The sequence below is a fragment of the Typopeltis vanoorti genome, chromosome 21 (genome assembly GCF_054136105.1).
Source record: "Typopeltis vanoorti isolate ZY-2024b chromosome 21, IOZ_Tvanoo_1.0, whole genome shotgun sequence".
Classification (NCBI taxonomy): domain Eukaryota; kingdom Metazoa; phylum Arthropoda; class Arachnida; order Uropygi; family Thelyphonidae; genus Typopeltis; species Typopeltis vanoorti.
This window is the reverse complement of record NC_143569.1, coordinates 102,210,089-102,234,904: the sequence shown is the minus strand read 5'-3', so window position 1 is coordinate 102,234,904 and position 24,816 is coordinate 102,210,089. Positions and strand designations below refer to the sequence as shown.

Genomic DNA, 24,816 nt, shown 5'->3' with positions numbered 1-24,816 from the left:
GCCTTTGACAGGATACCACATGGAACTCAAATCAGTAAACTGGAGCAGATGGGGATGGATATAGAGTTGGTGAGATGGATAGGAGTGTGGTTGATGGAGAGATACCAGAGAGTAGTTTATTAAGGAGTTGAGTCCAAAAGACGGCTTGTGACTAGTGGTTTGGCGTAGGGGTCTGTTCTTGGACCACTACTTTTCAATTTGTTCATTAACGATATAGGAAAGGATCTTAGTGGAAGTGTTCACTTGTTGCTGATGATGCAAAGTTGGGTTGAGCAATTGTGAGTGCACAGGATGTGAAAATTTTGCAGGAAGATTTGGATAGTTTGGAGGACTGGGCTAGGGTAAATGGATGTCAATTTAATGTGGCCAATTGCAAGGTTATGCATCTTGGAGTGAAAAGATTAGCAGCAGTATATCACATTGGTTGAACCGTGCTTCAGGAGATTGATGAGGCCAGGGATTTGGGAGTATTGGTGGATAGGGAGTTGAAGGTTAGGGGGCACATTGCAAAAGTGGCTAAATCAGCTCATCAAATCACTTGGATGTTGAAAAATACTTTAACAAGCAGAGACAAACAAGTTATTGTTCCACTATATCGAGCCTTGATAAGACCCAATCTAGACTACTGTGCCTAGACTGGGTGCCAGGGTTTCTTCTTGATGGGGAGGAGGTGAAGATGATCGAGAGAGGAGTGACCAAGAAGAAAGCAGGTCTGTGGAATGAATCTTATGAGAACAGGTTGAAGATTTGTGAATTGCACAAATTGGTTGATAGGCGGAAAAGGGGTAATATGATTGAGACATTCAAATTACTGAAGGGTTTCTATAGGATTAATCCAAAAGATATTTTTGAGAATAGGACTGGTGGTGGGAGAACTAGGGGCCATATATGCAAGGTGGGCAAGAATGTGGTTAGCAGGGGTGTTAGAGCTAGGTTTTTTACTTGGAGAGTGGAGAATGAGTGGAATAAGCTGCAGAGTCTGTTGTGGGTGCTATGACAATGAATGAGTTCAAGGCGAGGTACGATAGATACTGTGTGAATGTCGAATTGTTGGACCTCCCTCGATGAGTCTGTCGACTCCTTGGAGTTGCGCGAAATAATAATAATAATAATAATAATAATAATAATAATAATAATAATAATAATAATAATAATAATAATAATAATAATAATAATAATAATAATAATCTAAATGTTCACGTGATTTAATACTAATATTCGTAAATTTACATATAATCGTTAAGGATAATCCAAATATTATTTTTTAAAAAAACATCAAGGAAAAAAAAGTACTGCAGTGTCTAACCGCTGCATACCGACTTCTACGATGTTGTAGTTTATGTGAGAGAATGGCTTTATTCTGAGAAGAGACCTTCCTTCCGATAGGAATGCTTCCCTCCTCCACCCCACTAATTTAGTGGGTTCTTTTGTACTGAATAGTCTGCAGTGAAATTACTATTTGTCATAATTTTACTTTGGAGAATTTCGTCTTCGTATTGAGGTTTTTATTGCAAGTTTAGGATATTGTTAACTTAGAGTACAAAAGTTGATTTGAAATAAGTTTAATCCATCCCAGGTCATATAGGAAATTTCGCCTATGGTTTTTGCATCTTAGATAAATATTATTATTATTATTATTATTATTATTATTATTATTATTATTATTATTATTATTATTATTATTATTATTATTATTATTATTATTATTTTAATGGTGTCTCCATGGAGTCTAGACTCATCGCGGGAGACCCGACATTGACACACTAACCATTATTTTTCACAATACCTGTCGTACCTCTCCTTAAATTCATTCACAGTTAAAGCATTCACAACCAGTGCTGGCAAAGCATTCCACCCATTCACAACCCTCCAAGTAAAAATTCTAGTCCTAACACCCTAGTTAACAACACTCTTACACAATCTCCAGGGATGGCAACTCGTTCTCTCACATCCTGCATTGGTCTTAAGAATATCATCAGTATCAATCCTGTAAAATCCCTTTAACAATTTAAATACCTCTATCATATCTCCTCTCCTACGTCTATCAGCTAGTTTTTGGAGCCAACAGATCATCAATCTATTCTCATAGTGAACATCCCACAGACCTGCAACAATCTTTGTAACCCGCCTCTGAATCCTCTCTACCACTTCCGCATCACCAAGAAATCCTGGACCAGATCTGTGCACAATAGTCCAAATGCGGCCTTATTAATGCCTTATAGAGTGGAACAATAACTTCCCTATCCCTGCTTGTTAGTGTGTTCCTCAACAGCCATGTAATTCGATGTGATGTTTTGGCAATCTTTGCAATATGCCCTTTAAACTTAAGTTCTCTGTCCACAATAACTCCCAAGTCTCTTGTCTCATCAACTTCCTGCAGTTCAGTTTCGTTAATATAGTAAACAGCATGCGATGTCATCCTCCCGAAGTGCATCACCTTACACTTAGCCACGTTGAACTGACAGCCATTTACCTCGGTCCATAGCGTCAGCCTATTTAAGTCATCCTGTAAAATATCCACATCATTTGAATTGATTATCGCTCTTCCCAATTTTGCATCATCAGCAAACAAGTGGATATTTCCATTCTAGGTATTTCCAATGTCATTGATGTACAAATTGAACAATAGAGGACCAAGAACTGAGCCCTGAGGTACACCACTAGTCACTTGCCTTTTCCTGGACTCAGCTCCTCCGTAAACCACTCTTTGATATCTGTCCGCCAGCCATCCTTTAATCCATATCACCATCTTCGGATCCAAACCCATTTGCTCTAATTTATGTAACAGAGTTCCATGTGGAATCCTGTAAAAAGCCTTTGCAAAGTCAAGCAGTATCACTGAGTAAGGATTTCCTTCATCCAACTCCACTGTTACTTTATTACAGAACGTAAGCAAATTACTTAAGCAAGATCTACCCTTCACAAAACCATGTTGCCCCTTATAAAGTATCATATTGCTGTCCACCCAGTCCTGAATTCTAATTTTAACTAATTTCTCCAAAATCTTAACCACCACTCCAGATATATTGATTGGTCTATAATTTTGATCATCAGTCTTAGAGCCTCCCTTGTGCAATGGAACTATTTTCCCCTCTTTCCACTCTATTTGCACTTTACCAGAACTGAGGCTTAAATTAAACATCCTGGTTAGAGGAGTTGCTAATTCTCTTGCACATTCTCGTAACACATGGGCTGATATGCCATCTAATCCAATGGCAGTGTTAGCATTAAGCTTCTTTAATATATTAAGCACCTCAATTTCATCTATCTCTATACTCTCATCAGTCAATGGCACATCTGACATTGCACTATCACTACGAAGATGGTACACTTTTGCGAAATGATCACTAAGCAACTCAACTATTTGATTAGCTTCAGTAATTTCCTTACCATCAACACTTTTTAAAGTAATCTTTCCATGGATATTCTTCCTTTTGCTAGCCACATAGCGAAAGAACTCTTTAGGGTTTCTTTTGCATTCATCAGCTAGCTTCCTCTCATAATTAGCTTTGGCTTTCCTTACCATACAGGTTACTCTCCTTACCTCTACCTTATATTTCTCATTGGAACGCTCATCACCTTTTTCTTTATATGTCTTCCACAACCTTTTCTTTATCTGCAACTCTTGTTTAATAGTATTAGTCATCCATTTTACTCCTACTTGATTTCTCCTTCTGACTCTGGGAATACAGTCTGATACAGCTTTCTTCAAATACTCCTTGAGAATCTCCCACGCACCATCAACATCTCTCCCCTTGAATTTCTCATGCCATAATACAGCTGAAAGCTGACTTCTCAGCTTGCCATAATCACCAGCCTTGTAATTCCACATATACCCATTCTTAATAGAATATTCAGTACGTCTTTCAATCTCCCAGGTCAAGACCACATGATCGCTTTCCCCAAGTGGAGACATTGTAATTAAATTACTTATTGATATGTTCTCCGATGTTATGACCAGATCTAACACTCTAGAATCTCTTGTCCCTTCCATCACATGCTGCCTCAGGTAATTATCTCTTAACAATTGTATAAACTCCATTTCCTTTGTTACTTGTGACCATTCCTTCCCCCAATCTAAGGATAATCACCAAAGTTAAAATCCCCCATAATAATTACTTGACCTTTACTCATCGTGCTAATTTGCCAATACATGCTATCTACATTCTCCCTTATTCCCCTTGGATTATAGCAACAACCAATTACATATTTCGCCTTGTTAATCTCTATCTCACACCAAACAGCCTCTAATGAACTGCCCTCTACATACCTGTCACAGTGAGGTACTTCTATCTTTTTTGGCTTTAATGTTTCATCTATCATTAATAAAACCCCTCCCTCATTTTGTCATCTCTGTCCTGCCTGAAAATACTGTACCCATTACACTCAATCCCAATAACTATATCATTCTTGGTTAACCAAGTTTCGCTAATTCCTATAATTTTTGGCCATGTTGTACTAAGTAATGACAAAAATTCTTCACACTTATTCCTAATACCTCGAGCGAAAATCTTTATAAAATACTACGTAGAATACTACGAAAATACTACGTAGCGAAAATCTTTCGCTACGTAGATCATTCGTCCCTATAACTGTAATAATCTCACTCACTCTATCTTTCTGCAATTTCACAGCCCTAGTTATATCCTTAATCTTTGACCCTGGATAACACGCTTTAATTACTCTACCATCCTTCACACCCTTAATTATAGAATTCCCATACAGCACAACATCTTTTTTGCTTCTTCTTAACTTGACATCGTTTACTCCCACTGATGCTTGTTTTTGTTCCTGAACCTCTCTCACATTCTTTAGTATATCACTCAGCAATATGTGTGTATCTATTTCTGCACTATTTATTCCATGCACATATTCACTTCTGTCATTCTCATACTTTGTCATTCTTAATCTCCCCATCCTTCCTATTCCATAAAAAATATTAGAACATATTGGAATTCTTAAAGATAGATTACACAATTTGGTCTGATCAAAATTATAAAATATATTACAGTCATTTAAAAATGTCCGTTCATTTGTTTCAGGAGAACTTGCACAACACAGTTTACTCCACATGCTTCTATCCGATACATTGGGATATGGCTGTATAAAACATGTATGTTCCCTATGTGACTGATGGTAGCTAACTGCGAAGTCTTGATGATCACTTAAACTTGGGATATTAGTCAAACCAGATGTATCATCATATATTACATTAAAACTTCTGCGATCATACGAGTCACTTAATACAGGCAAAACATTTGATATATTAGAAGATGTGGAATGGACTGCACAGTCTTTCGTTTCTACTTTGACATCAGATTCAAGAGGGGATACTATAGAAACACAAGAAGTTAAGTAATCTGGATTGACATCCCCAGCAACCACAGAAGAAATGGCTGACTCAGATGACATACCCAAGTTTGTGACTGGCAGGTGAGAATCAACCGTAGCATCAGAAACCGACAACACACTGCCATGCACACATTCACCTGAATTGATGATAGGACCATCATCACCGCTAAAAACCGTGACTGCAGCATCAGAAACCGACAACACACCGTTATGCACACATTCACCTGAATTAATGAAAGGACTGTTGTCATCACTACCCAAGGTTGTGACTGTTAGGTGAGAATCAACTGTAGCATCAGACACTGAACAAGACAATACACCCGTATGCACACTTTCACCTGACAGTTGACCCTCAGCAACCAAGTGAACAATGATCGGTTTCCCTGCTTCGTGACGATCATAATCTAAAGCGCTCTGCTGTATGCCTTCCACAGAATCATTGTACTTATTAGCAACTTCCAAAAAATCTTTCATTTTTAGGAACTCTGCAGATTTTAACAATGATGGAAGCATATCCCATGAAATATTAATTTCACCATGGTACATATATTGGATCATCAACCTTAAGTCGTTGAACTTCATGTCATTTAATGTCACAACAGGATGACTACTTGGGTTCTCTAAAAATAAGCTGTATAGAAGAGTGCTGCTTGCAGATAGTACTATTTTGTGAGCCTTAAGGGTCATTCCTTCACACGATAATGTTACATCCGCCAAACTTTCACTAGCAAGTAATTTATTAAAAACAGATAATATATTAGGTGTGTGATTGCGCCCTTTCAAACAAATTGTCTGTGATCTTGTTATCATATTGAGTTCTGAACTAAGTTTAAAATAAAATACTCATATTAAACAACATTAAACAATACCTAACAAAATTTACATACGTTGCTTGAAATAATTATCTCAGTATTATACACTTATAATCAATAGATTTCATTTAACATCCAGTATATATGCTCAGAGAATGGCAATATTAGGCTTAACAAGAAGAACGCGATCACTATAATATATCATTCTCAAAATGTTTCATGAAAGACGTCATTATATGAATAACCAAAAATATCTAACACAAGGATTTACATACGTAGCTACAAAGAAGATTTAACAGCCACAAGCTGTCACAATAGCGAGATTAGGCTTAGCTGCAACGATGCCTAATCATACAATCTGATACCAAATACAAACCAATTATGTCAAATGCAAAAATACTCGACACAAAATAAACACGCTTGACTTGAAAGAAGCACCTAACTGAGAAATACACAGCCATAAAATATAATTGAAATAATATTTAAATAATGAAACTGTAAAAAAACAACTTTAAAATAAAATAAATTTAATATAGGTATTCTTTCTGGGTAAATTCCTTTTCCCGAATTGTCCGATGACGATACACGATCGAAACGGCTCGCACCTCGTTAACGCTCTCCCCGGGCCTGCTTCCCATAAATCCCTTACTTTTCCCAAAGAAGTGCCCTTAAATGTAATAATTATAATATATATGCATCTATATATATTATTAAAAAAAAAAACGGGTTTTCTAATTTAATCCTCAAACAACCCCCCCCCAAACACACACGCATTTCCTACCCCCTTTATCGGCCTAACAACAGAAGTATGGAGAACGAAGAAATCCAAAAAAGGTATGTGCAAAATTTCTTCCTCTATTAGTCTGCATATATTTACCTCTAAAACACACTTATAATGCCCTGAAAAATTCTTGAGTAAAAAGCCAATGTGTTTAAAAATAAGGGACACTCCTAAACAACAGGCTAAAATAGCCGTGTAAATAATAATTAATTTAATATTTATTTTCCTAATTTTCTGATAATTGTTATATTTACTATTTTAAAATTTATTTACGTATGGTGGTGCTGTGTGATGCGCTATATATCGGCTATGCGCGCCCATTTTCTTTCTCTTTTCTGTTATTTCGTGTAAAATTTAATCCTGTGAATCGGAAACTTTCAGCAATTTCTTTGTGAGTATGAAGAGTGCAATTTATTATCGCTGTATTTCTGTTATTGATATTTATATAAATTTATATAAATATATTTATATTATATATATTATATATGATATATACGATATTTATAATCCTTTTTTGTTATTGGGGTGTAAACGAATATATTCGTTTATATTAATGTGTGCTATATGTGCTATATATAAAACATATGTATCGGTTAGTTATGTTTGCAGTTTCATCTTGCTATTTCTTTTTTTTTTTTTAAATGGAATTGTACGTATATTTCTATCTGCTTTAAAAAAATTACTAATTATTCTTGATCCATGATCTTAAGGAAACTATTTCAAAAGCCCTTTTTCATATTAGATAAATGGCAAGACCTATAGCGCATCAGTGTTGCAAGAGGAAATGCTAATTATTTGAATAATTAGCGTAGTCTGACTAGAACAGCGTTTTCGATAGATGAAATGAAAAGTTGATTTGGTATGAATTACCAGCAGCAAATGAATACTTGAGTTGATTTTCATTTACTCAAGTTTTTGAGTTTTTTATCAGATTGTGTTCAATTGTTAAAATGCTGATTGAAAAATGGCACTTTTAGTTTATAATTCAATTTATGTCAATTTAAATTCTTCAAATTTTTCCACAACCTTTAGTTAACCTTCATACCTCCTATATAAATTGAATGATGAGTTTGTTATACATTGAGCTAAATGATATGTAGCGTGCAAGTAAATTTAAGCTCACTTTGTTATGATGATACCCATCCTAAGCATTCGCGGTTTCCACCAGAAGGGTTTTTTCCCTAAAGATGGCCATGGGGTGTCTGAACAAAGTACTATTTAAATATCTGAAAATTGATTTACTTAAATATATCCAGTGTGACATCAGGTTTCTTTCTTTCATAGGCACAGCCATTGTTCACACCTCAAGATGTTAACTTTAACATTCGTTCTGCTTTCAGGAATTAAATTTTGGTAAGTGTTGCAAAATATGATTCAAAACTATCTTGCATAGTACTTAATATTAAAATTTCGTTATCAGGGAATTGTGGCAACTGTTGGTCAACCAACTGTAGTATTATTAAACAGTCTCAATTAACTATCCTTAATCTTAAATGGGGAAATTACTAGAGCAATGTAAGTGTAGTCTGACAGGAAATTGTTCCTCACATTTTCTTTTAATCCCTATAAAAGGCTGTAAAACGTTTTGATCTTATTCTGCCTCCATGGAAGGGAATTGTAAGATGCCTGCTCTAGTTAGTAAATATTGCTTTTGATAGATGAATTTCCTACAATTGGAATCCCTGAATTCATTTTAACCTTGGAGAACCTAAGAATTAAAATTAAATGGCATTCATGTTCTAAGTTATGCTTCTGAAAGTGTATATCTAGTTTAGTATATAAATCAAATACTGCTTAGTTACATTTAGTCTGGGCTTCTAATAAGATCTTTTGCAGTTAGTCATGTAATATCAGGTTGAACTGCTGTTGGTTAAGTGAAGCCATGGTATGGAACAGAAATATGTAATGCAAAATTTTTCTGATCTGTATTTAGTCTTTTTATCCTACACTTACACCAGAATCTAAGTGTAGAATATTTCTTTCACTTATAGCAAACTTGGGGTTACAGGAAGTTTTGCTAGCATTTCTGTACTGATTTGGCTTGGACTACATTTTTAGATTAAGACTTATATATAAAGTGATCACTAACCACTGGTTAGCTTTGTATCTTGTAAGCCTTGCAGTTTAATTCACCTTCTGAGAGTTGTATTCCTGAATCACAGTGCATTTCATAAGTTATTTCTTGTCACAAGTAGGTTGCTGATTCTTGGCAATTTCTGCTGTATTGCCAATTAATGTATTCAGTACATATGTGGTAAGACTCAAACCTGAAATGTGGAGAGGCACCTGGAGTAGATATTAAACTAGAAGGGTTCAAATATAGAAATTTTAGTGGTTATACTGCATAATTCATTTTATGTATTAAATATTCATAACTACCAAAATTAAGGTAGTTATATGAATATTTAATTATAAAATAAGTGATTTACATTAAATAATATTTACAAGTTTTGCCTATGTGATGGAAGATAATGTTGGATTCTTAAACAAATAATAATTACTCTAATCTCTACATAATCAGAATCCAACAAAACCTACCTCTAACACCCTTGCTAACCACACTCTTACCAAACTTCCATGGATGGCCCATGGCCCTCCCACTACCAGTCCTATTCTCAAAAAAATCTTCTGAATTAATCTTATAGAAACCATTCAGTAATTTGAATGTCTCAATCACCTCTTCCCCCTATCAACCAATTTCTGCAGCCCACAAATCTTCAACCCTGTTATAAGGTTCATTCCATAGTCCTGCTAGTCTCTGGATCCTCTCCACCTTCTCCCCATTGAAAGAAACCCTGGCACCCATATCCAGGCACAGTAGTCTAGATTGAGTCTTATCAAGGCTTGATACAGAGGAACAATAACCTGTTTGTCTCTGCTCGTTCAAGTGATTTGAGCTGATTTGGCCACTTTTGTAATGTGGCCTCTAAACTTCAACTCCCTATCCACCAACACTGAAATCCATGGCCTCGTCACTCTCCTGGAGTGCAGTTCCACTGATATGATATACTACTTTTGATCCCAAAATGCAAAACCTTGCATTTTTCCACATTAAATTAACATCCATTCTCCTTGACCTAGTCCTCCAAATCATCCTCCAATTTTGACATCCTGTGCACTCACTATTGTTCTATCCAACTTTGCATCATCAGCAAACAAATCAACAGTTGCTCTCGGATCTTTTCTAATATCGTTAATGAACAAATTGAACAGTAGTTATCCAAGAACAGAACCCTGCAGCACACCATTAGTATAGCAGGCAGTCTTTTGGACTACTCTTGAATAAACCACTCTCTCTAACCCCATATCCATTCTCATATGCTGCAGTTTACTTATTAAATTCCATGTGGTATCCTATCAAAGGCTTTAGCAAGGTCCAGTAGAATCACTGTAAACCCTTATCCAGTTCAGCCATCACTGTTAGAGAATGTGAGCAAGTTGCTGATGCATGATCTACCTTTCACAAAATGCTGTCTGCCATACAGTATCCCATTTTCATCCATCCAATCTTGTATTTTCCTCTTGACTTTTCTCCAAGGCCATGACAACAATTCCTGATATGCTGATCAGCCAGTCATTTTCAATAGCAGTCTTGGAACCTCCTTTATGCAGTGGAACTATCTTCCCCCTTCCTACCCAGGACTCAATTAAACAAAATGGTCAAAGGCACTAACAATTCTTTAGCTGCTTCTCGTACGACACGCTGGTATATCATCCAATCCTGCAGATGAATTGACAGTGAAGTAGAGGTGAATGACTATTCGCCTCCACTTCACCACAATTCCTGTATAAGCTGTTGGTTCTTCCATTTCTGCAATGTCACCACCTATATGATATACTCTTACAAAGTGTTCACTCAGTAATTCTATATCAACTGATTTCATTTCCTCCCTACCATCTGCATTCTTAGTAATGGAGTGACTTGTATGGGTAGCAGTAGAATTGGGGATATGAAAAGATTTTTTTTGTAAAATTATGCGAGACCAAGAAAAATTACAAAAGGAATTTATAAGCTAGTTGTTCTGAAGTAAAAATTGGGTTTCTACAAATTGGTGAAATTGTAGGGATAGAAAAATCTTTCTCAGTCTCCAGAGCAGACTGAGAAAGATTTTTCCAGAGAAAGGAAGATGCAGTTACAGAAAAAGAAAGCATGCCAAAAATTTCTAGCAACTCAATATGCTCTCAGAAAATACAGTGTAAGCAATGCAATGTTTAAGTTCAATGTAAAGGATATTCTTTTATATTTTCTTGTTCAAGCATGAAAGCTGTTGTGCTATGAAGATCAATATCTATGGATCATCCTGATATCAGGATTAGATTGGCCATTTTTTTTAAGAAAAAAAAATGGCCCTATAGAACAAAATATTTTAGTGACTTGGACAAATAGAAATTGCTACTTATCCAAAATGGTATAGTTGGAAATGGTCAGATGAAAAAACAGTTCAAAGTAAAATTAAGATAATTAACAGATGGTATTCATTTTTGCATTGGCTTATGGATTTAGTAAAATGGAAGTTCTACATGTTTGCATTATTCTGTATGCCTTGAGATATATCAGGAATTGGTACAGTTAACACAAGATCATGAAAAACTTTAACAGTGTATCTGAAAAGAGTCTCCCAAATAACCCATGGTACAGATATCCAGAATTGGCATCAGCTATGATTCACTCTACCTCAGTAAATATGGCTATGAATTTGGATGGCAGTCATTCTAAGACCATATTAGCACAATTCTGAGCTGTTAATCTCCCCCCAAAAGGTGCCTTGTTATGACATTAATTCCTTTTCAGTTAAAATTTTGCAACACTTACTGAATACATATCACAACAAAATCACAACTGTAATCTATGCACTGCTTGTTAGAAAAGCAGTGAAATATTAGCAAGTAAATTCTGGTGTTTATACAGAGCACTACTAGATTTTCATATCTAACGTGTTGCTGCTATTCTGGATAATCAGGTGCTGCCTACATCAGAGTTTTAATGGAACAGGTCCATCTTATAATCAAGACAATGCTACAAGAATAGTTCAAAGTGTTAAATGATGGCCATGGCCTGCACAGTGCTGATCAACACCTGTGACTCTATCTACCAATAACTATCCAAACACTAGCAATTTACATTTCATGCTAGCAGGTGAACCTTAATATTGGGTATGTCTACCATTTTGGCTTTGATCAAAAAGCCAAAACTCATCCTTTGAGAGAGAATTTCCATCAATGTGTGGCACACATCAGGTGAAATTAGTCTCCATTCCTCCAAAGCAGCACAGAGTTCAGTGACAGATCGACATGCTGCTCCAATTCATCCCACAGGTGTTGATGGGCTTGATCAGCACTGTGCAGGCAGCATCTGATTATCCAGAATAGCAAAGTACTAAGCTGCCTTCATTGAACCACAGTGGAATAGTAGTAATTAGCAACAGTCAAATATTGTTTTTGATAATTTCCAAGCTAGTTGCATCCTGCACTTAACTCCTGCATTAGACAGTACATAATTAACAACAAACCTTCATGGAGTCTGAAGACCTATGCTTGTTGGCTAAGGGGCGAATTAGCCAAACCATATTCTTTTGTCTAGGTAGTAAATTCCTCTATTCTTTCATTTTACTATTGCTTCCCTTTTACTTTCTCTTCTGCATAAGGCAATGTTTATCTTTGAATTGCTGTGTACTTTAAATTTTAAAGCTGTAGCTGAAAATTAGAATAATCCATGCTTGATTTGAAAATCAAATGATAATTATCAAACACAGCTGCTGCAATTGTCTATGTGACTGCTGAACTTGCTATATGAAATTAAACTTAGGGGAAAAGAATCTCCTTGTACTTAGCATAATTGTTCAATCCGGTGATGATTTTTAACCGCCCCAGGCTGAGAACTGATAGAATGGTTTTTGTATCTGAGGATTGTTACTGAAAATTAAATTTGGAATCATTCAAGGAAATTCTTTTTCTAGGATAATTAGTTTTTCTTTGTTTTTCCTTAGGACCTTCATTGAAAACATGGATAAGAGCATTCACTACCCTGCTGGTGGTTAAGCAATTTCCAAATTCTGCAGTTGGTACTGTTAAAAGAAATTCACTGACGGCCTGAGATTCAAATGGTAAGTCCTAAATGCTATTAAAGCTGATTATCTTGCCACAAGATACAATGAAATGAGCAACTTCAGTTGCTGCCAACTACTGCAGCTGAAGTAAAGTACTCTTATATAAAAACACTGCATACACAAATTAAACTAGCAATAATGGTATACATAATGCAGACTGATCTTCCATTGTATAACTAGCTGTCAAGCTAGTTATTACTAGTATTATTAGCTATTCTATAAATAGCTGTTAAGTGAAAGCAGCTGTAATAAGGTAGGAATTGACCTGGTTTATTTAGGTGTATTGATGCTAATATAACAGTTGTCCATGGTGTAGGTGCTGCATTATTTGAGACCAATGTCTAAATGAATTCCATGATTAGCAATCAGTGGAAACCAGTTTTCTCTTCTGATAAAATCATGTAAATAAATTAAAAATATGCCTTGCATTTTAGTTAATAGGACTTCTATAATGTTTAAGTAAATCTTGTCCAGTCTGTACCTCACCAAGTAGCCAAATAAATATTTCTCAATTCTGTTTCATGCATGAAAGTATTCAAGGAAATTGAGCATTTGAAAGTCTTTTCAAACATATTGGGAAGTTGCTTGATTCTTTTTACAAATCTAGACCAGGTTTGGGTCTCTTGGGTTTTTCTGTTTTGGTTCTGTAGCTTTGTTTCCATTATCATTATCTGAGACCTCCAGGGAGGATTTAAATTACCCAACCCAGCTATCATACTGACCCTTTAATTCATTCACACTAGATGCACTCATTACCTGTTAGGACAAATTATTCCACTCTCTGGAAGAAAAACTTGGTTCTTACCCCTTGACTCCAAATAACTTGGATGCCCTGTGATCTCTTCCCATCTTCTATATAATGAAAAATTTCATCAGTTGAAATGCTATAACACCTATTCAAAAGTTTATAGATCTATCATATCATCCCTTTCTCCTGTTAACCAGAATCTAATCCACATACTTGCAATCTGTCCTCGTAATCTAAATCCCATAATTCGGATATAATCTTCGTAAATCTTTTGCATCCTTTCCATAGCTTCTTTATCCCCTTAGAACCTGGGAGACCAAATCTGCTCACAGTAATCAAAAGTGTGGTCTTATCAAAGCCGTATAGAGGCACAATTACTTCATTATCCTTACATGTAAATTGTTTGCGTCAACATAAATTATCCTGAGTTGTATTTGCAACTTTTGCTATGTGACCTTTGAACTTTAAATTCTTATCCACCAATACACTAAGATCCCTTGCCTCTTAGTTTCTTGTAGCATAACCCTGCATAATATAATATGTTGCTGGAACTAATCATGCCAAAGTGCATAACTTGTTGCTATTCTCATTTCATTTTTGCTATAGTGATCTTTTTTCTTGTCTGCAATTTAATTGCTCTGTTAAAAGTTATTTGGTAAATACATCCTTGGTCTGCTTTTTTGGTTACTGTTGCTGGGCAATGTTTTTATTCCACAGTTTTAGTTTGGATTTTCTCTCAAGTGCCAGTTTTTTCTTAATTGAAATTTTAATTGTTTTATGCAAAGAGAATCAGATATTCCAAATACTGGCAATAGGGGACCATTTTTTATAAGTGGTATTTTAATTGGTTTATTTCAAAGCATTTTTATAAATGTTCTCTTTTCAGTTTTTAGATAAGATCTATGCAGCATCTTTTCTAAAGCCATTTTAGTTTGTTTTTCTGAGAATTCTGAATGTTTTCCAGAAATTTTGGTATCTTATAACCTGTTTCATAAACTTCCTGTGTACTGCCAGAGTTTTTTGGGGGAATCAAAGGGAGTTTTAGGTGTTTTTTTTTCCACTGTTATCTTTAATGTAAAATCAAGAAACAGTTTAATAAACCTGTTTCTTGCATATTATTTCTGAGTTATTTTGTTTTTCCCAATTTGCATTAAAGGTTAAAAAAAATAATAGGGAATTGAAGAGTCCTAGAGTCAGCATATTTAAAACTGAAATCATGAGGCAATTCAATTAAAATCATTCTGCCAGATTTTTCTATATAGTGGATAGTAAAACTTATGGTACCAATATTATGAAACGTCTATCCTGTGATGAAAAATACAGACCTGTATTGACTTGCTATGAAACCAAAATTCTTTCTGAGATGGATAAAATTTTATTTTATACTTTGTTAATTAAGAACTTGGATGAAACCTAATTTTTTTTTTTTTTTTCTATTTTAGGATCTACACCTGAATTTTCCTGGTAAGTATTTTTGAATCTTTCTTGCCATTAATACTTGCTTGAATCTGATAGTGGCTTCTGATGATAATATTTGACCAAGCACATGTCTGAAAAGCATTTGCAGAGAAACAAATTCTGAAGCCATCTTTTACTTTTAAAAATTCAAAAGATGTCAAGCATTGCCTTCTGATTTTAATGTAAGCTAGAAGGAATTTATGCTCAACTTCAGCACTGCTGCTGCATCATGAATTGATAATTTTAATATCTAAATTCAATTTTCTACTGTCAAACTAACCTGGGTTTTTAATTGGCTTCAGTTGCTTGGTTATACTATATTGAACCTCGTATTAGAAGACCTCCCAAGAGTTGACTCTCTGAGCAAGTCCACATTACATTCACCAGCTGTCATACTTCTTGAATTGCTTCATACTACTTGGGCATATACCATGCAGTGGCAGTCCATTCTAGTCATGCACTATTATGAGAGAAAATCTAGATCTTGTCTCTTTCTTGTTGGCATTGATAGCTTCCAAGGAATGCCTCTTTTGTCCTTTCCTTTTTCTCTATAAAATGGAATTCTAACTGAACTCTTGTATAAGAGTCCTGTCTTATTTGAGATTGTAGACTGGACTTTCATAATTGGTATTCCAAAATCGTGATTGTTTTTAACACCCCTTTGCATGTTCACAGCATCTGGTTTGCCATGGAAACCAGATGCTGTGAACATGCAGATGTGAAGTGTTAGCAAAATCCATATGTATCACGGTGTATTCCCAATGTCTAACATGCTGAAACCACCTTCATTTAGTGAACCCATGTTGTTCATTGCAAAACATTCGCCATGCAAGATACCTAATAGGTCAATAGTTGGATACATCTTGGCATTTGTACAATGAGATTAACATACATTCCACTCCTTCCCTTTTCAGAGACAAATTATAAATCCTGGTCAAAGGAATGGCCAGCTAAAATTCATGCTCATCCATCAGTCCCTGTCACTAAATTCTTATTCAGTTATAGCTCCTGACTTAGTGAAATAGCAGACACCAGGTTGATAGCATTTTATCAAACGGGGTACTCATTGTTGAATAATCTGTCATCTATTAGCTATTTCATATTCATTCTTTTATTTGCAGCATAATCAAATATGCAGGAAGCAAAATTTGTGAATCAACAATGATTTTTCTGTTAAAATGTAAAAAACAAAAGATACAATTGTTTGGGGTTGTCTTTAGTTTACAAGGCCAATTTCTTTTCAGTGAGGCTTAGCTTTCCATACAACAGCTATGCTGATTTTGTTGGTATCCCATAGAGTTGAACCTCAGAGTAAATACTAAATCTAATCCTGTGCTATGAAATCTGTTTTTCCTTTATTCCTTTGATTTCTCAACTATTTTTCATACAGTGAAAGGTGATCTTAACCATTGCTTGAGTGTAGTTCTTGCACTTTTTCTTAACTTCATGCTACCTTAAACAACTGTTTGTTGCCACTGGTTACCTTTTTGAATCTTGTATATTCAGATCCTCATATCCACTGATATTTTATAATCCATATTCTCCAGTTTTCCATCTTGTATTCTTTCAAGAAGTTTCTCAATGTTTTTTGGATCATGACCCACTTCAGTGTTTCAAAGATTTTGATGCACCAAGTTCTGAAAAAGTATGATATAAATGTACATTTTCTAGTGCCCCCCCCCTGTGGGCATATGCCCATGTTGAGAAACGTTAGCAATTCCCAATGTCCCAAGCAAGCTGCTGAAACCACCTTTGGTGAACCCATGTGTTCATTGCTTTCCATAGCTCAAGTATACTTCTTTCCTGGAAGTCTAGACATGTATTTTCCTGATTAATCAGGGTGAAACTTGTTGCTCTAAACCCCTAAGATGAACTTATGAAATTTAACAACATGCAGCTGTGTTCTTGTAAATTCCATGGCCTCAACTTCTCAGTTTTGCTAATTCTATAAATTGACTCATTCAGGGTCATTGGTATAAGACTAGAAAATTTCACTAAACTAGTTGTAGCTACATGTTGTGAAACAAGGAGAGTCCTATAGGTTTTCATTTTTCTGTGAGCAAGAGCTCAGTCTTGGATATCAATAATTTTGACAAGCTATATCAAAAGCTATAAATCCTGTTGGTCAGGCTTATACTAATATTACCCCAACCAACACAGCTAGTAGTTCATTGCAAGCAAATTAATTTATGCTTAATACTCCAAATGGGAGTTTAGATTTAGGTTATCCTTCTAAACCCATGTACACATGTTTAAATTAACTTTTCTGTGATGAATTTATCTTGACAAGCATATGACTGAATGCTCTATGTGGATAAGATTTTTCTGAGAAAAGCACTGTTTTGGTTTTTTGGAATTAAAACCAAAGTAACTAAATTAACCGATTAACCCTCAACAGGCATGTTCCAGCTACCATAAAAACTTTACATTATTAGCCTACTATCCACAATTTTCTTTCAAGTCAGTCATTATCAGCAGCCCAATATTATCTGACTTTTTGTGATTCTAAGGCACTTCTGGATGAATCAATTCATCTCAACCTGTTGTAGCAACTGACACCTCTTTTGCTCCCTTCAGATTCAGTCCTACAACTAGGCATCTCAACTTATGAGAACCTCATCCATATTTCCAAAGTGACTAGCATCAACCCCACACAAGTTTTCTCTCAGAAACAAACTAAATTTGGCTACTCTTGCTTGCCATTTGCACTGCAAAATTTGTCCAACACTAGTAGAGGGGTGCATACTTTTAGGGGAGAGGTTTTATGGAGAGAAACAATTGTTTTTCTTGAAAAACCCAAGGCCTTGAAATCATTTTGCACAATTCTTTTAGATTCCTGCAACACAGACAGTAGATATTCTCATACCTTTTTTAGCTCTTTCACTAACAGCCCCATCAGTTTTTTTCCTATGGTTAGCCACAAGCACCTCCTTGGAATGTCCTCTTTTCCATAGTCTATGTGGATGATGAGGCTGAATGAACTCTTTCCACTTCTGTCTCTCCTGGGAGAGTCGGAACAATTCTGTCCGATTTGGTATTCAGATTTTATTTTGTCTATCCATCTGGGCTGTGCTATAAATCTTTTTACCTTCTATCATTGTAGTCTTTGGTCACATGGCCAAACCATCAGTCTTCTTTCTTGGATTTTGTCTATTTCTTGTTTTAGTCATTTCTTAGTTGATCCACCAGAGATACTCTAAGTAATCTTAGCCAACCTATTTCAGTAACTAATTTTTCTCTTCAGCCTTTGAGATTCCAGCATTCACTTCCATAGAGGAGTATTGGGAGGACCATTGTTTCAGATTCTTACTTTTGTTACTTGTTTGTCTCTTGACTTCCATATTTTATTAAATCGTCCAAAAGTTTTGGATGCTTGACAAATTTGTTTATCTTATTTCACCATTGTACTCAATAACTCCCCCCAAGGTAGGTGAAGTTTTGTCTGCTCTAGATTCTTGCTATCAATTTCAATTTTCAGATTGGGGCTTCTTTTTCCTGTTTGCATAATTTTTCTTTTGTCTATATTTGTGTTTTAATCTAGATTTTATACTCTTTATCAGAAATTTGCTGTAGATTTTCTTCTGTGCTTTCAAGTAAGACAATGTTAAATTTCACATTTTCCCCATACATATTCTTATTCTGCAGTCTTCATTTGTTTAAGTCTTTATTTTTTGCTTCCAGTATAAGATTGAACAGGTCTGACAATTTGCATCCCTGTCTTAGTCTGCTCTGTATGGAACTGGTTGGTTAAGGTGTCCTCCATTCGTACTGCACTTTCAGATTTCTCATACAGATTCTTTATTATTCTTATGGTTGTTGGGAATTCCAAATTCCTCCATAGTTCTCTTCTATGGATTGAATCAAATACCTGATGAAAGTCTGAAATTTATGTAGCAACTTTGGTTGTACTCTAGTGTCTTTTCTATTGGCTATCAATCGTGCTTTGCCCTGGTCTGAAACCAGCTTGTTCTTCTCCTAGTGCCAGTTCTATATATGGCTTAATTTGTTTTTGGAGTACTTTTGTAAAAACTTGGAATATTGAGGGCTAATGCCTTTTGTAATTATTGCATTCTGTTTTGTCTCCTTTTTTGTATATAGGAGTTATGACTGATTTGGTACGATCAGTAGGTACTGCTTAATTTTTGTAGATCCTTTCAAATGTTTTCAATGGTTTCCAAAAGTTTCCTTTTCTGCTTTTAAGAATTCTGCATATATTTCCTAGTTTTTTTTCTATGCTGTGTGCTATTATTTCTTTGGTAAAGATTTGTTTCCTCTTCCATTTCAGTGGCTGGAATTGTAATATCCTGGGAGCTGTTTTTATTATATAAATCTTGAAGTATTCTTCCCATTTGCCCATTCTTTGTTTTAATTTCAATTAGTTTCCCCTCTTTGTTTCTGATCATTATAATTTGTTGTCCATGTCTTACTAATTTGGTCTTTGTTTTTATAATCCATGAAGGTTATTTTCTTTTGATAGCTTTTCTGCCATTTTGCATTTTTCTTCTAACCAGTTATTCTTGTCTTTTAACTAGTTTTCTAATTTCTCTTGTTAATCTATTATATTCATTTCTGTTTTAGTTTCATGCTTTTCATTTGATTGCTTAACATTTTTACTTTAGATATCCAATCATTTATACTTAGTAGCCTATTGTTTCTTCTGCTGAATTTAATATTTCCTTTAATTTGCACCAATGTTCATGCTCTTTTGGTAGTTCCTTCAGGTTTTTATCTAGTTCTAGTTGACAATTTTCTTTAGAATATTGTTTTTTTTTTTTTACATTTGGTCTCCTTTTGACTACAAGTACTTCCAGATTTAAACTTTATATTCTTAAGTTTGTTAATACTAGCTTATGGTGTGATCCACAATCTGCAGTTCAGGATTGTAAGCCAAAGATTTCCATCTTTGCTTTTCAATAATATAGTCTACCAACAGACAGTCCATTTTCTTTTGGGTTTTGGATGTTTAATGTTGGTCTATTATTTGAGCAGAAGTTTAGCAGTTCATTGCTTTTACCATACTCAAACTTTCCAATTACTCTTTGCCTACCTTTTTAAGTCCACCATTACAGTTAGATCTGCTGTACTGCTTTTTACAAATCTATACAGAACTCCTCAATGTCTTATGTTGAAGTTAGTGGGTATACTTGAATAATAGTTAGTGATCCATCATCAAATTCCTGCCCTGTACCCTTAAGGGGTGTGCAGGATATGATACTACATGAAAAATTTACATCATTACTAACTTCCTATCTACAATTTTCCTCCAAATCAGTCTTACTTGTCAAGACTCCAACATTACCAGAACTTATTTCTATCGTCTAAGGCACTTTGTACCGTATCAATCCGCCTATATCTGGTATTCCTCTGGGTCGTTTTCCTGCCAGCTTGGCAGAGAACACATGCTAATCTTTCCTTGGACATTCTGTGACCATACCATCTGAGATTAGCTCTAACACATTCCTGGATGCTGACAATGTCAAGTTCTTTCTTAATATTCTCATTTTTGATATGATATTGCCATTGATGACATCTGTTCATGCCTCTTTCTTAGGACTCGTATCTGCAATCTCTAGTCTTTGGTCAAGTGTTTTACTTCTGACCCAGCTCTGATCCATAAATTAAAACTGGTTTGAACACTGTCTTGTGTTCAGCTAATTTAGTGTTCTGACTAATTTCTCTTATTCCATATGAATTTATTCAATTGACTTCCTACCATATCAGCTTTGTTGATTCTGTTGTCTGTTTCCATATTTAATTTATCGTCTTCACCAAAAATTGTGCCAAAAGTAGCTGAAATGTTTTAATTGTTCCACAGGTTCTCCATTCATAATGTAGTTGACATTTTTGATGATTCTGCTTATTTTCATTGTCTTTTTATTGCTGACCTTCACACCATATCTATTACAACAGTTATTCATTTTAGTTGGAGAATTTTGCAGACTTGTAGCAGATTGATTTAGATGTATAACATCTCCAATTTTGGTATCATGTTTAATACCATTTTATGGACATTGACAGGATAATATAGATCCTTGTCACACACCAGAACATCTTCCTGTACCTCTTTCAATTCTAACTGCTGACTTACAACTCAAATAAAGACAAAGTATTGCTTAACATAATGCCCCATTGACACCATATAACTAACGTATTGAATAGCTTCTCTCTTGGCACCTTGTCATGCCTTTTTCGAAATCGACAACTTAAGTACAGATCTTTGTTATATTCCCATGATTTCTCCACTGTTTAGTAATGTGAATATCTGATCCTGACGACTCTATTTGACCTGAATCCAGCTTGTTCTTCAAGCTTTTCTTCCACAATTCTTCTCAAGTATACTTGCATATATCTTACCAGGAACAGTTGATAGGGATATACCTCTGTAATTCTCATTCAGTTTTTATTTCCCTTTTTATATATAGGTATTATGAGAGCTCTGCTCCAATCATTGGGAATTCATCCCTCTGTCTGGGCCTTTTGAACTATGCAGTGCAGCCACTGTAAGACTTATACCGCCATACTTCAGCATTTCTATTCCTGCTGCCTTTCCACAGTAGAAAGTAGAACACAGTAGAAAAAAAGCCTTTGGCTTTTTTCTACTTCAAGTGGATATATATTCCTGACTGAATGCCTGGTCAGTGTTTTTATCACTGTGCTGTTATTATTGCTTGTTTCATTTAGCAAATTTTCAAAGTAATTACTCCATACTTTCAAGGATATCTTTTTCTCCCATGTTCATTTCACCTTTATCATCTCTAACTCCTTTTACAGCACTCTTTCCTCCATTTCTAAGCTTCAATGACCTCCAGAATATTTTGCCACCTTCTTAATATTTATTTTCTATGTTCTTGCCAAAGTCCTCCTGTGTCTTTAGCTAGTTTTAGTGTTTAACTTTCTTACATTTGTCTCTGTATGCTCTAAGAGCACAAGCTGATGCTTTCTTCTTTTCTGTCACTACCTCTTTAACTTCCCATGTCCACCATGGAGTTCTAATTTTTCTATCCTTGCAGACAACTTCGCCACATGCCTCTAGTTGAATTAATCAGGATTTTCTTCAAGGTTTGGTTCCTGTTCTCAAACCAACCTTTTCATTTTTTCCTCAATAATCTATGTATTTTAGTGTAAAGTTCATATCTGAGAGCTGCTCAACTTTTATTTGCTTTAAAACTTGCATTTCATTCTTTCCAATATGAAATTCAATTTTATCCTGCTCAAGACTAATAGTGATCACTTCCAATTTCAAATACTCTGTACACTCTGGTATCCTGCACCAGGGAGAAAACAACATAATGAAACTTCTTATTCCTTTCTCCATGTGAATTTGTGCACATTTTTATGTTGAACATGGTGTTATTAATAACCAGTCCATGTCCTGAGCAGAAATCCAACAGATATTTGCCATTATTATTAGCTTTGCTCTTTTCTCCAAATTTTCTCAAAACATTTTTGTATGTCTGACAATATTCTGCTATTCAGATCCCCAACAAGGACCAACTTTTCCCTTTTCATTGTGTAATCGCCATCGCCCTTGGAGTCTAAAACTTCCTCCACTTCTACCTTAGTAGAACCTTCTGTGGGCCTATATAGACACAAATAAGTCTCATTGTCCAGTTCCCCATTTTGATATTTGCCCCAATCACTCTACTTGAGACTGCCTGCCATAAATGAATAATGCCCCAGAATATAACTTCATAAATGCAAAAAATGTACACCTTTCAATTGTTGATGCAATGCATAAATGTTGGTGTTATCTATTAAAATATGGCATTTTGTTAATTTTGACTTTGTATTCTTGACTAGATCTTCAAGCTGTGGTTTCATTCTGAAAAGAGAATGAATGCTGTACTGAAAGCCAGGAATATTTTAATAATACAGGTAATTAACATTCTCATGTTAAGTGTTTCTGTTCATTGAGTACTATGATGTAATAATGTCTCGTTCGTATGAAAAAAAAAGATTAAAACAAATGCACTGAGTTCTTATTTGAGTTATCTTATTTAGTTTGAAATGTATGTTATAAAATTATAGGCTTTTTTTTTTATTTACAGGTGACCTGCTTTTCCAAACTGAAGTTCTGTTAGCTGGCTTTCATCTTGCAGTGATACTTCCTGATAGCTGAATAAACCTGCACCAGAACCATCTAGGGAGTCTTCAGTATTCCTTGCTGCTGAAAGCTTAGAGGATAAGTTCACTTTGAAAGGCTGTGAGTTAGCGATCATTTCACGTGTGCAGCAATGGAATATTGTGCAAAAACCAATCTTCTGAAAATTGCCATAGGGCAATACATGTAAATTATGTTGACTCCTCATATGCTGCGATTGTACCATTTATGCAAATGACATCTTTCCAATAATGTATTCTTTGAAAGAAACTTCTATAAGGGCTGCAGAATGAGTTGGTTAAGCATGTTAAAGCACAATATCACCATTACTGAACTATTGTGCTTATGAAGTTTTGCAAAAACAGTCAACTTGAAAATGGTCTGAAAATTTCAAGAGACAAGTTCCTTATTATCAAACCTGGCAGTGGATAGAAGCCCATCAGACATCAGATGATGTCACAGCCTTACAGGAAGAAAGGATGGCAAAGCATGGTTCAGTTATGCAAATTCTACATTTTTATCGTTCCCAGACCGGTTTCAACCTTTTTTAGGTTGAAACCAGTCTGGGTAGTGATCTCTCGTAATGTAAAGCAGTTACATCTAGGAGCTGTTTTCACGTTATATATATATCAATGATAGTGTGAGGGAGTTTGCTTCAAGTTGCCTTGGTGATGTACTACCAAGTGGTCACTTACTTTGATTTGCCGATAGTTGTTTGGCATGAAGCTTGATTGTAGGTTTCGATCTTAGTTTCGCATACTGGCTGTAAATTAATGACTGATTTTTATCCCTTAACTTCACCAGAAAATATAGCTGTTTTTCATAATAGGCTTTCATCTTTATCAATATGTTCCTTATTTATGGCACTCTTGATTGTGCAAGGTATCGAGAAAAAGCCCACTCTCAGATGGTCTACAAATTGAATCCCATCTGTAGTGTTCAGAATCCAATATTTCGTGATGTAATGACTGAAAAACAATTCGGTCTCATCATGAAGTACAGGTAACAATCGTATAACGTGGATGTTGGGTTCCATAGTGCATTATGCAAGATGGATCACATCGTAGGGTTGGGTTTCTGAAATTTTTTAAAAAAAACAAAATTATGTAATGTCAAAAAACAACTGCAGCAAATGCATAGTATAAAGTTATAAAATATAAAAAATTATACATAAACATTGCACCTAATCATAAATGTTTTAGGCAAAATAAAATAGTTACCATTTTTAATCGTTGCTCTTCAAAACTAACATTTTGTAGATCTTTATTTAAGTGTATGGACGTTGTCATCACTTAATCTCTAGGATTAGGTCATCATTCATTTGTATAATTCTCTGGTTTAGTTATCAAGTCTTGCTTACCACTAATAAATTTAGTTTATCCTTTATCCAAGTGTGAGCAAACAAAGTTTGTGCTGAAAGTATCTTCAGGATTGGGGTAAGGTGGTACAACACCAGA

At 35.1% G+C, this 24,816-nt stretch overlaps 1 long non-coding RNA gene and 1 other non-coding gene across 2 annotated transcripts; both read left to right on the top strand.

The window, feature by feature from the left end:
* The first annotated feature begins 7,220 nt into the window (after positions 1 to 7,220).
* On the top strand, positions 7,221 to 24,588 carry LOC150095157 (uncharacterized). Its single transcript, XR_016550132.1, has 6 exons — positions 7,221 to 7,336; positions 8,230 to 8,298; positions 12,933 to 13,049; positions 15,243 to 15,264; positions 23,059 to 23,133; positions 23,307 to 24,588. It is a non-coding gene; the product is annotated as an uncharacterized LOC150095157 (long non-coding RNA).
* LOC150095158 (small nucleolar RNA SNORD31) lies at positions 12,787 to 12,855 on the top strand. Its single transcript, XR_016550196.1, has one exon. It is a non-coding gene; the product is annotated as a small nucleolar RNA SNORD31 (small nucleolar RNA).
* Positions 24,589 to 24,816: the final 228 nt, after the last annotated feature.